The sequence below is a fragment of the Schistocerca piceifrons genome, chromosome 2, assembly GCF_021461385.2.
Source record: "Schistocerca piceifrons isolate TAMUIC-IGC-003096 chromosome 2, iqSchPice1.1, whole genome shotgun sequence".
In the NCBI taxonomy this organism is placed as follows: domain Eukaryota; kingdom Metazoa; phylum Arthropoda; class Insecta; order Orthoptera; family Acrididae; genus Schistocerca; species Schistocerca piceifrons.
Genome location: NC_060139.1, coordinates 529,073,060 through 529,086,542, shown reverse-complemented (window position 1 = coordinate 529,086,542; position 13,483 = coordinate 529,073,060). Strand labels below are relative to the sequence as shown.

General features: G+C 39.9%; 1 long non-coding RNA gene across 1 annotated transcript; it reads right to left on the bottom strand.

The window, feature by feature from the left end:
* Positions 1-5,503: 5,503 nt before the first annotated feature.
* On the bottom strand, positions 5,504-12,831 carry LOC124777587. Its single transcript, XR_007015753.1, has 3 exons — positions 12,779-12,831; positions 9,554-9,777; positions 5,504-5,799 (listed from the first exon to the last, which is right to left on the bottom strand). It is a non-coding gene; the product is annotated as an uncharacterized LOC124777587 (long non-coding RNA).
* Between the last annotated feature and the right edge of the window lie 652 nt (positions 12,832-13,483).

Below are 13,483 nucleotides of genomic sequence, written 5' to 3'. Positions count from 1 at the left end.
GACGGTCGTTCATAGCTCGTGATGGTGCTATTGTCGACAGTGTATGTGTTACCTTAACGGACTTTCTGTGAAAATCGAGCTATTAAATTCGCTTCCACAACGCTTACTTGCTACAGTTTTGCCTTGGAAGTGGCAGGGGGTGCTCCTGTCGAAATATTGGCTATTGTACACGATGTTACCCATCTGTAAGTTTTTTGAAGATTGTATACGCTGGGATCGACTAAGGTCTGATACTTAATCCATTTGACGAAAGGAGAATATTATAAAAAGTCAGCAGATGAAGCAAGAGAAAGGGAACAACGACGTCTATAAAATGTAGGTGGCCGAGAAAGCGAGAATATAAAATGTAGACTGCCACTGCCGGAAAAGTGTCTTTGAAGGAGAGAAATACTTCAACATTTAGTACTGAATAAAGTGTAAGACGTCTTACATGAAAGTATTTGTTCGGGGTGTAGCCATGTATCGAAGTGAAACATTGACATTTAACAGTTTATTTAAAAAGAGCACGGAAGCCTTTGAAATGTGGTGCAAGAGAAGAATGCTAAAGATTAGGTTGCTAGATCACGTAACTAACGACAACGCACTGAATAGAACTTTGGAGAAAAGAAAGTTGTGGGCACAATCTAACTAGAAAAAGGGATCAGTTAACAGGACGAGACGTCAATACTGGAGAGAAGCCGTGGTGAGGGTGGAGAGGGGTGGAGGATAAAATTTGTAAGGGGACACCTATAGATGAATGCATTAAGCAGTTTCAGAGGGATGTACGTCGCAGTAGTTACTCGGTGGTGAAGAGGGTGACACAGAAAAGAGTAGCTTCGACAGTTGCTTGAAACCATAGCATAAACAACAACTCCAACTAAGTAACACTCTTGTTTTGTAGCCGTTTTTAATTTACAGTTATTGTTATTACATACTATCGATGGCTAACTCTTTTAATCACTATACAGAGTGACGAATAAATGCTAGCATGCGAGTCTTTAACCAAATTCTAATCAAAAATATATCGATCAAAATAAGATCGGGTGAATTTAGAAAATACATGTGTGAAAACGAGGAGCTGTGAACACTGTCACATCGTGTAAGGGATCGTAGGTCATCGAGTAGTCTGCCGAAACATCAAACTTATACCCGCCATACAGCCACTGTTCAAATCCTCCTCAGGTTTCTTTTCCATTCTTTGGATGCCCGTTCCCTAGCTCTCCTCATTTATAAGCAGGGCATTACTTCATCACAGGACAATGACCTATAAGATGACAGTGGCCCATGACATTACAGAGGGATCCATTAACCTGCGTGTACGAGTCCACTAACCGCATAGAGGACAACTATAACTGCTAACGTCTGGTTTATCTAGGGCAGCTTCCCGATGGAGTGCACAAACGATGAATATATCAATATGTTTTGGATGCTGAGTGTGTCCAATCACCTGGCTGCTGTTGTTGCTCGTGCATATGCTGAACAATACTTTCAAGGACTTAATCTTAGTGAGAATCGTTTTCGTCTCGCTTGAAGCACAGCCTTCTACGGTATGGGTAAATTTTGTCCACTAGTAATGCACAGCGGCTGTCCAAGGACAAAACATGATCCACAAACAGAGAACGGAATTTTTTAAACCATTCACCAACCACTTCAACAAAGGCAGTTCCAGATATTTCAAAGACTCATTTTTGAATTGATGCACAGCACCAGTGTCAAGATGACTGAAATGGAAGAGTACAGTTATGCGAAAGGATTTTACACTAAGTGGAAGATAAGGGACATTTCAAAGGTAAAAATCCGTACCACAACATAATCGATCAAAATAAAAAAATCCGTTTCCTGTAACCACCGTCGAAGCGTAAAACAGTGGTTACTAATAGAGCAACAATCTTCCATCTCACTGAACAACAATGCAACCGATTGAAGGTCTCGAGAGATTGGTCGAATTTTCTCTAGTTTCCCGTGGAAACGTATATACGAGGGGCGTTCAGAAAGTAAGCTCCGATCGGTCGCGAAATGGAAACGACTATGAAAATCCAATAAAGCTTTGCACAGATGTGTTGGGTAGTGTCTCTAGTATAACCCCAGTTAGCATCACGTCGCTCTTCTCATTTCTGAGCTCGCAGTGAGTGCGTAAAGATGTCTAGAAAATAGTGTCTGCCGCCAAGTACGAGGGCCTGGTGAGAAATTTCGCCTGAAGCTATGCAGCTAACATTACATAACTGTCGTGCTGTTTCTTCTTCAAGACAGTTCTCAGCCGCATTCTGCAGGGGCAATGAAGATGCTCCTGCATCGTTTTCAAATGGAAATGTGAGATTACCCACAATACAGTCCGCAATTGTCTCCCCCTGAGTTTCATCTCTGGTCACATGAACCGCCGTCTTTGAAGACAACATTTTGACACAGACAACGAGGTGTAGGCCAGCGTGGAGAATTGGCGGAAAGCACTGGCGGCTGCCTTCTATGATGAGGCTATTGAAAAGTTGGTACAACGGTATGACAAAAGTCTAAGTCAGAACGGCGACTACGTAGAGAAGTAGCTGAAAGGTGTAGCTAATTGTTAGAAGTAAAACATTTCTGATGTTCACTGTGGTTTCAATTTGGCAATCAATCGGAACTTACTTTCTGAACAGGCCTCGTATATATATATATATATATATATATATATGTATGTGTGTGTGTGTGTGTGTGTGTGTGTGTGTGTGGGTGTGTGGGTGAGTGTGGGTGTATGTGTTGATGCACGCATAAAGGAAAACACCAACCAGTTCCGAGGTCAACAATAATCTTATCCCCACATCCCTATATCCGATTTCCCTCTGAAATAAGAAATAAAACATAACTTGGCAATTTGAAAGAAATTCAAAGAAAGGGAAACAATACCTGTAATGCAGAGAGTGGAACCACAATGGCAACAGCACTACTTACGCGGTTAATAATTTCTGTTAATACATTGTATCGTGTTAGGGCGATTGTTGTAAAGCTCTGTTAGTGATGGCATACGATTCCGTTAGTGCTATGCATGCGTAGTTTAACCTCGCTGTCGTTTCTCGCCTCTGCTCGCTGGTGATAAGATTACAAAACAAAAATATGGCGAGTTTAAATTCCAATTTTAATTTACTCTTTCTCTTCCTTTTTATACCTTATGGATTTGATTCCCTTGGGGTCGTCATGGCGCCAAGTAATGTACGAGAGATAAATTGACAGTACTTTAATGAACGAACAGGAAAACATAAATCTGTTCCAGCATAAGAATTCACTCCAGTTGCTGAAAAGCTACATTCAAGGAGCGAAAGGAAATTCTGTCAGCGCTCTTATTGACCCCAGCGGCCCTCAGTGCAAAGATTTGACATAAATTTCTTGTGCTGTGCATATATAACTGTACTAAACATCGCTGGATAAAACATATTTCGAGGGAGAAAGTCACATGCTTTAGAAATATTACTTTTTAAAGCAAGGAAGATTTGTTTTCCAGTTGCTTAAGGGATCATATTACTGCAGTGGTACTAGGCAGGTTAAGAGTGTATGTATTTTTTCAGTGAATAAATGCCGTTAATAACTAAAATTCAAAAGTCAGTGTCTATTAATCGAAAGAAAACATCATTCGATGGAATTAACAGTTATTGTGCAAAAAGTCTCTGCACTTGATAATAATTTTTTGTTGTGTTACCAATACAGGTCACGGTATTAAACGTCGTGCACATTACTCGATCGGCTTTCACACTTCGATAAGTCAACTGCAACCCTCTGGCTATCGAGGGCTACGCATTATTGCTTGTAACTTGGCGGTGTGTAACGTAACTATGACAGAGCGCGAGAACCAGTTTGCGGTGTCTCTTCAAGAAACTGAAAACACGAATTCGAAGAGTTCTTCCACGCATGGAGCTCCCTTTCATTCATCATGATAACGACAGGGCACGCACGAGCTCTGCAACATTTGTAACAACCCGACACATTGTATACAGTGTCACAGATCGTCTTCCGTACAGTACCTACTTGGCCTCATCCACTCTTCATCTGGTTCCAGGAAACAAAGAAAGCTTTCGAGGATTTCGCTTTGCTAGTGATGAAGCGATGCAAGTAGAAGTAAGATTGTGGCCCCTTCAACAAAATCAAACATTCTACGGTAACGGTATCAGCAAACTGTTCTCTCGTTGGGATAAACTTCTTCGTCGCCATGGTGCCTATGATAAGAAGTAAACCCGGAGCCCTGAATAATAAGATTGTAGAAAGTTGTAGCTGTTGTAGTCTTCAGTCCAGACTGATTTTATGCAGCTCTCCACACTGCTCTATCCTGTGCAAGCCTCTCCAAATAACTATTACAACCTACATCCTTCTGAATCTGCTTACTGTATTCATCTCTTGGTCTTCCTCTACACTTTTTACCCTCCTCACTCCCCCCCCTCCCGCCCCGTTCCCCCCTCTCAATCCTAAATTTGCGACGCCTTGGTGCCTCACAACGTGTCCTACCAGCCGATTCCTTCTTCTAGTCAAGTTGTGCCACAAATTACTATTCTCCCTTTTTCTGTTCAGTACCTCCTCATTAGTCACATGATCTACCAATCTGATGTTCAGCATTCTTCTGTAGCACCACATTTCGAAAGCTTCTATTGTCATCTTGTCTAAACTCGTTAGCTTCCACGTTTCACTTCCATATATGGCTACACTCCATACAAATACTTTCAGAAAGGACTTCCTGACACTTAAATGTGTACTCGATGTAGACAAATTTCTCTACTTCAGAAACCCATTCCTTGCCAAGGCCAGTCTACATTTTATATCCTCCCTACTTCACAATCATCAGTTATTTTGCTTCCCAAATAGCAGAATTCATTTACTACTTTAAGTGTCTCATTTCCTAGTCTAATTCCCTAAGCATCACCTGATTTAATTCTTCTCCATTCCAATATCTTTTTTTTTGCTTTTGCTGATGTTCATGTAGAAGGCTCACAAAGTTTATTTTATTTAACAAGCCTTAAAATATGGTGCATATCAAAGTTGGGAGGCGTTATGTCATAGCACGCCCTTGTATTTCAGTTTCACTCTAGAAGTTTCACTCACGATCGTTTTTATAACATCCATAACGTGAACCCGCATCTTGGCGTGATATTCTCAGTTTACTTTGCATAATAACTTGCAATAAAACCATATAGAACAGTGAGATATGACACCTCGTTCTCTGGATTACAGATGTTTCACGTATTTCCCAGGCCAGGTAAGGCCCAGCCGTGGCGTCAGGCGTAGTCTTTGCTGGGTCCGGCGGTCTCCTTGTGGCAGTCAGTGCGCTAAGATTGGAACTGAATATTGGGATTATAGGAGGTCAGCGTGAATAATGGATGAAATGCATTTGATATTGTTAATAATGAGTCATTGTTTGAAGTGAAGCTAAAGTTAGAGAAATATCTTCTGCAATTTAAATATAACAACTGAGTCACGAAACTACACTATTATTGCGTCAGCATACTACTATTACAGAAACACCAGAAAGATATAAAGAAGACAAATGGAATGTTTTCAAATACTAATCTTTACAGTAATAAAATTTATTGCACGTCATGAAGTAATCAGAAACTGCTATAGAAGAGAATGAGTTGATTCCGCCGGTTATGTCTGAGTAAAAGAGGTACGTCCTGACGCTGCTGCAGTTCCTTAGCTCCTCTGGAAACAGGTGATGTCTTCATCAGCAGGCCAGAGATTTAATCTTCACTCACTCGCAGGCGAATCAGTCCCTTCAAGGAGAGCCCACAGAGTGGCAATAATCCTAGTTCCTGGGACAATCTGACAGGTATGGTTTACACTGACTCTTTGGTTTCACCACGTAAACTGCAACGAAAAGAAATACATTTTAATAATGATAGGAATTATGAAAATAACTCAACAGTTTAATTTTACTGGTGATAAAATTGCTGTAGTTCTTCGCCTTTTTTACAGAGCGTGAATTTCAATATCAGTACTGTGACAAGATTATGTTATGGTCGTATATCATTGAGAATGTGATGTTCCGCCAGTAGGATTTCTGTGCTACATTTTACGAAGACATGCCTAGTAGGTGGTGAAGTTGTTAAGAGTGTCGCAGTAATGGCGCAACCATCGTAACTGCCGAGAAGCGTGCTGTGTTACCGGATTCATATCCTTACTGGTACGATAGCAGACAGTTGGGAGATGGACCATGCGAGTAAACCTGACGCACGTCGCATTTGCAGTGTTTGAGGTTGTAACTAGGACAAGGCTCCTCTAGGAGGGTAATGCTCCTGGCGTGCGAAGCATTCAGTAAGCAACGCTTGTATCCTGTGACATGCCAAATGGCGACAACCTTGGGGATTTGAGTTTCCTTAGCAGGGGAACAGATCTGGCAATACCTGGGAAATTGTGATTTGGGGAATCGTGAGCGTTGCCGGTCCCCAGTAACCGTACAACTTTGTCCTACGGGAGCGATCTGATGCGAAAGTGTCCCGGCACGAGACCCCCTTACACTGGAACGATCCAACGTGAAGCGTTGCCTTGCGCTTACTCTGTCCTAAGTATGCAGCACCGCCGCCGTATTCCACCGTCCACACGTTCGCTCAACCAGTACAGTTTATTCACTGTGAACTGAGAGAAAGAGATTTTAAACTGTAACCACTTACCGGGAAAACATAGTCGACGACAAAGTTTTAACCAAGTATTATGTATTTGGAAAAAGGTATTTCTAGTGAACTTCGTCTTTGCACGAAACAACTGAAGTGTCAAACCTTATTATTCAGGAAATACGCCCTACTCTGAAACTGAATTACACGTATTTCTTTCGACCAATTTCTGTTGAAGAACAGCTGCAGGTGTAAGAACTATATTAAATTGGCATTCCAGCAGACATTAACAAGTAACGGACAGCAAAGTCAAATACATTATTCGAGGAAGTATGTGCTGTCTATGCATAGACGGTGCATGCCTCCACGAATTTAAATTAACCAAGGGAAAGACGGAAAACAGAAAAAATACTGTATGGCATCCCAGTAACAGAGCAAACCTTTCAGTGGAAATATCACTAGGCCCATATCATATCCTTTCGAAACTGTTAGTCAAATGCATGCGACTCATGATCGACCTCCAGGTAACTTGGAAGGGGATGACGAAGTATGTGGCTAAGAAATGTGAGCTAGCTGTCACTATAATCAGAAAAACCCTGAGAGCTCTTCTGGTAGCAATGCGTGCCATCCTTTCCAATTCACTCTTGGCTGAAGCACATGAACCTTCTAAGACGGATATTTTTGGTTGATGTTATTGGGTGTGTTAGTATTTGTAAAGGAAAATGATATACTGGAAGAACAGTTGTCAGCACTGTGGGATTGTAGAACCTTTGACAGGCAGTAGTGGAAAGCTGCGGTGGACAGCAGGCGGGGTTCGGTGAGAATACAGTGTAATGCATGAACGCCCTTTTGGAATTAAGTGAGTTTCAGATTTATTACGAGGAGGATTGATGACTCCGAACAACGGTTGGGTACCATATGGACATAAATAATATCTTTTAAATGAAGAACTATGTATTATTCGATGAGGTAAAAAGTTTTGTTTAATTTTTGTAGACTTGTATCACTGGTCCACTTCACCTTCGTCACAGTCGAGTTTTGATAATTTTTCTGTTGATAATCTTCTAAGTTAATTTACTGCACCATGGAATTTATTAGATTAAATGAATTTTGCTGTTAGAGTCTATATATTATTTTGTAAATTTCTTCCCAACTGAAACTTAAAGGTTGAGTCATGTGTTTCACTGGCGTTCTTATCAAAATTATGAACCCAGTTTCCCTGGAGCAACTGTAACTAGTTTTTTTTTTTTTTTGTCTGCCAGTACTTAATTTTTCAGGTGCGATTCATCATACGTGATTGTTTCGGTACCTTTGCACAATGCAGATTCTGTCAGTTTGTTTTATAAGGGCCATATGTCAGCTCAGAAATTTTTTTGTGTTTCGGGTTACATTCATATACAGGTCGATATTACATTTTGGTTTGTTTTCTTTATGCATTTATGTTTTTTCAAACAATTCGCACTAACGAAGTTTACCGAGCGTGAAATAATTGGTTTGCTTATTTATTTGCTTACGAATAACTCCTTTTTCCACACACAGGATTCTCTTCCGTTTCATGTAAGTGATTTGTCCTTGACCTCGGTAGTACATTTAAGTTGTCAGTTCACATTCCAAGGTTTGTATTTACGATAACACACAAGTAAAGACCACTCACTTACAATCCCGGTAATATCTCTGCACCAAATTTCTTCTTACACGGATTCAATACGAATCCAGCATCCGAGATAGACAGACTCAAGTGTCACCATACAGTGTTGAACTGGACGAATCTGAATCACTGTAGTGCTACCCCCTCTATTCCAAGCGTATTTGAATACTCAGGAGATTTCGGAAGCGATCCTTACAGCACCTAGGCTAAACAGGTTTAACGACCCTTTAACAGTGAAACTGTCGAAAGTGAACTTAATAACTGGTGTTACCTTTGAATCGCATTAAAAATAAAACTTTGGCGCAGTTTAAGACAGTATCTGGTTATCAAATATATGCACTACGACTACGGTACTCCCTTCTCCTTTCTCGATGTTTTGGTCCGGCCTAAGTAAAGTGCTTTTGATAGGCCCTTTTTTTAACCTTCTCTGGCTCCTAAGTAAAATGTGAAGCATTTTGCTATTCATAAACGCCTAAAATTTGGGATGGTTTAGGCAAATCTTATTGTTGCTTACTATTACAGCGTATCATCGTCTGTAGGTAGCATAAATTTTTGTCTGATCGTAGATTGTAGATGTTTTTTACTAGAGTTTGAATGAGTGCATGCATTAATATCATGCCAAGATGGTCTTTCCGACAAGGTGAAGTCCAATACGTTCGCATAGCATTGCTGAGTTCACCTAATTCTTCGTCTCTACGTCGACGGGTCGCTAAATTTTAAACTTTTCTAAACTTGTACGCCCATTTTTACAGGTTTCTAAGCATATGACGGGTATTGTTTATGGTCACTAATTCCATTGTTCGCCTTCTACAGGGTACAAAGAAACGTATGGCTTGCCTATCGCTTCATGGTGTTCCACTTAGTATACGTGAAAGTACAATGCTGTCAACTCATTTAATGTGAAAAATTAACCATACGCTATGGACCGCGGTACTCGTGGCTACTTCCGACTCCTGTTAAATTATCTCTTGGTAAAATGTTGAAACTACAGCCGACTGCTAACTTTATTTTTTACCTTGTATTTCGCACTACACAACATAATCCTCGTCAAAGAATCAAGATTGTAGATGATTATAAAAATTCAGCACATTTAAGGGGACGCAAATTACCGTAAAAGTGGATTGAATATGCAAACCAAATTACTCTGAATAGTTTTGGTGGTGAATTTTGAAGAGTTGCAATTTCGTAAAGTGGAGAGCCTTGCAGTGAGCATGGTGAGGTATGGGTACCTTTCTTCCAATAATATTTGATTTCACTCATATTTTCACATTCTTCGTGGAAACTTCGCGAATTGTTATATTAAACAATCTGATTTTATCTTGTCAATTTTGAACAGAAAACAGCATTTCTTAAAGTAGCTTACCTTTCGGTAGCTGGTTGTAGCAAGAATACAGCTTCAACGAATTAGCATACAGGTAGAACTTGTTGTCTGCCTCGACGCAAATGGTATCGTCATTTCCGTTGGCGACGACCTCGTCAGTAATGTTCTCACGGCCGGGATGTTAGCGGTGGTTAGTTTCCCATTCGAGATGGTGACGGTGGTCGACTCTTCCGGTTGCCCGTGGACCTTCGCCACTGCTACCAGTGCTGTAAACATCGTTGAAAATAATTACAGACAGCTATTTCGTCTTCTGACTGTTAGTGCTACTCCATCATTTAACACTTCAACACTACTATATGATATGTATGTACCAGCTGCTAGTGTGACAGTAGTGAGGTATAGTGCAACTCTAATGACACGTAGCACGAAATCCTCCACTTGCTAACATATCTCCACTGTATGGTAATGATACTGATGTGGTCTGGTAGTGTGACTCTGAGACTGATAGTCTCTATCAAGTACCAGAAAAACATGTCACTAAAATCGGTGAAGTTACAGTAAGAGAATAGCGGATATTTTTGACATTTATATAGAATACCTGAAGAAATACTGTACCGCAAATGAAAGCATGCATGCTTTGATGCAAATACAACAGATAGAACGGAAATTACATTTCCTAATTAGCTAGAAATATATTAAAGATGCAGAGAAAATGAAGTAGTGAATAACAAAGCAATTCACCGATTTGGTTAGACTTATTTTGCCCAGAGAACTGTTGTCAAGTAGCAGGAAATGAGTGAAAGTACGTACAAGAAAATCATTTACCTTCTTCATCTCCGTCAGCCACTCGTGGTCTCGCGGTAGCGTTTTCGCTTCATTTTTAGCATGATTATCAACCATTTATTATTCATTTATCACATGCCCTTGTGTACAAATTTAAAATTTTATATAATAATTTCATTTATCATATGCTCTTGTGTTCAAATTTAAAATTTTATATAATTCTGTGTAAAGGATCGGGCAATTGGATATTTGAAAATGTATATGATGTGGGGGGAAAGGAAAAAGTGAGCCCCTTTATTTGACATAGGTACTGAAATTATAACTTCTATATTTTACTTGGTTGAGGTATAAGTTCCTAGACCTTTTGTACTGCATTTGGCTATTCCGGTTGCTAAGGATTTACTGATGGATTGTTACTTTCATTTGTAGTTCACTATCACCATTTGAATTTACATAGTGTCATATTGTCCTATGGAGATAATGAGTGGGGCTGTGAACGCTAGAAAATAGAGTCCCAAGTGGACAAAACGGAACATTTCGACACGGTCTTTTATTTGAGTTCAGTGAAGGTGTGACACCAGCGGAAGCAGTCAGAAACACTTTCGCCACTTTTGGGGATAATACCATTGCTTAAGGCAAGAAAATGACTTTTTTTTTAAGGAATATTGTTTTAACTTTAGTGATTGTCCACGTTCAGAAGGCGTTTCGGCTTTGACGAAGTTCGTTTAAAGGCATTTGGCCACAATCACTCACGTCAGCGTATCCAAAAACTGACAAATGTGATGAAAAGCATGAAACTGATGTGCTGTACTTCCTTCATGCAATGCAACAGCTATGCAAATGAATTGAATTACACAGTGATTGTGTATATGTGGTCTTGTATATCAGCCCACACTCGCACAACTGTATTACCTAAGAATACAATATGTGCAGGATTTGTTTCGGGCTGTGGAGGGAGGTTGTTGTGACAACACATATGACACCATCAATTTACCATTCGCCATCTTGGCCACCAGATATGATTGTGAAATCAAGAGGCAGCTTCATTTGACCACCTACGATGCTTAGACCTATTGTAATCTTGTTGACATTGACAGTTCGTTCTACTGGGCTTGCGATGTCAATGAGTTCGTCTTATTAGATCTACAATGTTAGGTGGTGTCATAGTGTCGGCCTTACTGGTCGTTATGTATCTGAGGGAACCAGTAGGATAACTGTTCCCAAATTTTATTTAACGTAGAGGGGGAGGGAAGTGGCATCTAATCATAGGATAGCAAATTATCCGATAAGAATCAAATAATCCTGGATCCCTCGGTTTACTCAAAGGGGAGGATGAGAAGGTCATTAAGCATATGTTGTCCACGTTAGAGGTAATGAATTTCGGCTCTGAAACAACCCCTTTCTTCTGGGTGACGGGTGGTTGAGGAGGTCTAAAATGATCAGGACCGTGATGATGACGACATAAATGAGGTGAAAAGGGCGATAGAACTGGTACTGTTTCACAACCAATTTGTAATTATTAGTATTTAACACTAAATTATCACATGTACTCGTTATTACGTGAATATGTTGAACTCTATAGTGCACCATAATAATTTACGAACCAGGGAATATTTTCTGTTTAATCGATGACAGCGGAATATGTTTGTCACTGACAATCACCGTTTAAAAATAAATGGGAAATTACTACCAGTAAATTACAGAATCACGCAAACGTTACTACATTTGATAATTTTTGTAACTTGGTTTTATGTTTAAGGGTCACCATGTGAGTTATTTAACTGACCGCTTTCCGTTTACCCATTTTTTTGGCAAGGTGCTATCTCTTCTACAAAGAGAATTTTTCTATGCCTTTAGAACTTTATCTACAGATATTCATTGGTACAAGCAACTAATACAATAAGACGTTACTACCCACAATGTCTGATTGTCGTCATTAATTTCCATATCCACGGCTCAGTCATTCCACTGGTTTAGTATGCAGCATCCCACCCTACCTAGTGTTACCCTCTTCGTTTGGCCAACTTGTAAAATCCACCATCCTCTGTCGTCTGTTTCGCATTATTTTCATCTGCAAGTGACACTACAAATCTTATCCTCGATTGCTCGCTAGATTTCCTAGTTTGCTTCTCGTGGGTATATAAGAACTACTCACTAAAACTTAAAACCTCTAACTGCTTGAGTCTTACTCTGAAACCATTAAAGCGTTTCTTATAGGCAATACTAACACCTTCCTTCAAGTATCTATGAACTATCATTGTTCGCGAGCAGAGGAAATGAAAAAAATCTTACTAGAACAATGTCGACCCTCTAAGCTGTTTTCCATTCCGAAATTTATGACGCCAATTGCGGAAATAAACTATTGTTCATCGACTGTAGAAATAGCTTTACAAGCGTATTAATACATGAGAAACTATGTACAATTGGGTTAAGAGAAAAGATGTTTATGGTGAATGAAAGTTTATAAATTCTGCCAATACTTACCAGCAACAAAAAACAGAGCAGCCTTCATTGTACTCGAGAAGAACTATAACTGCTCTCTGCGCCATATTTTCATTTATATATGTTTGAACACCCGATGGCATCATCGAATGTTATCGTAAGTTCCCTTCTGATTTTCCGTTCCGCGAACTGTGCGGAAACTAGCAGCAAATTGACTTTCCTTGTACTTGAAAGGATCTGTTATCGTTCGCTGCGTCATACTTGTTATCAACATTATAATTACAGCAGTCAATAAAACTGGTCACCATTGACGTCGTTTAATTTGTTTATTCTATTTTTGCTTTGTATGTCGTTGTAGTAGAGGCAAGGAAACGAGAAGACAGGTATCCACGGAAATTAACTGCCACGGCTGAGCAACACAAATGAGTTGACATTTCATACACGTCTTTGAGGCAGTACTTGCCAAATTCGCAATGAGAAGGGAAATTTGTTGTAAAATGAGTTTCGAGAATTTGCTAATAATACTTTTAACATTAGTACGACTCAATTTAGGCACGGGCTCGAAAGGAGGATTCCTTTTTCGTTAACAAAGGCTATCTTTTAATGCAGTAAGGTCCAAATCCTGATAAAAGGAGGTGAACAGAAGCCACTGACCGTTTATACCATTCACCGCACAGTCTAAAAAGCTTTCCATTTGGAAGAGGAAAGTCTTGTGCCGAGTGGATTGTATACTTAGGAACTTCAGTA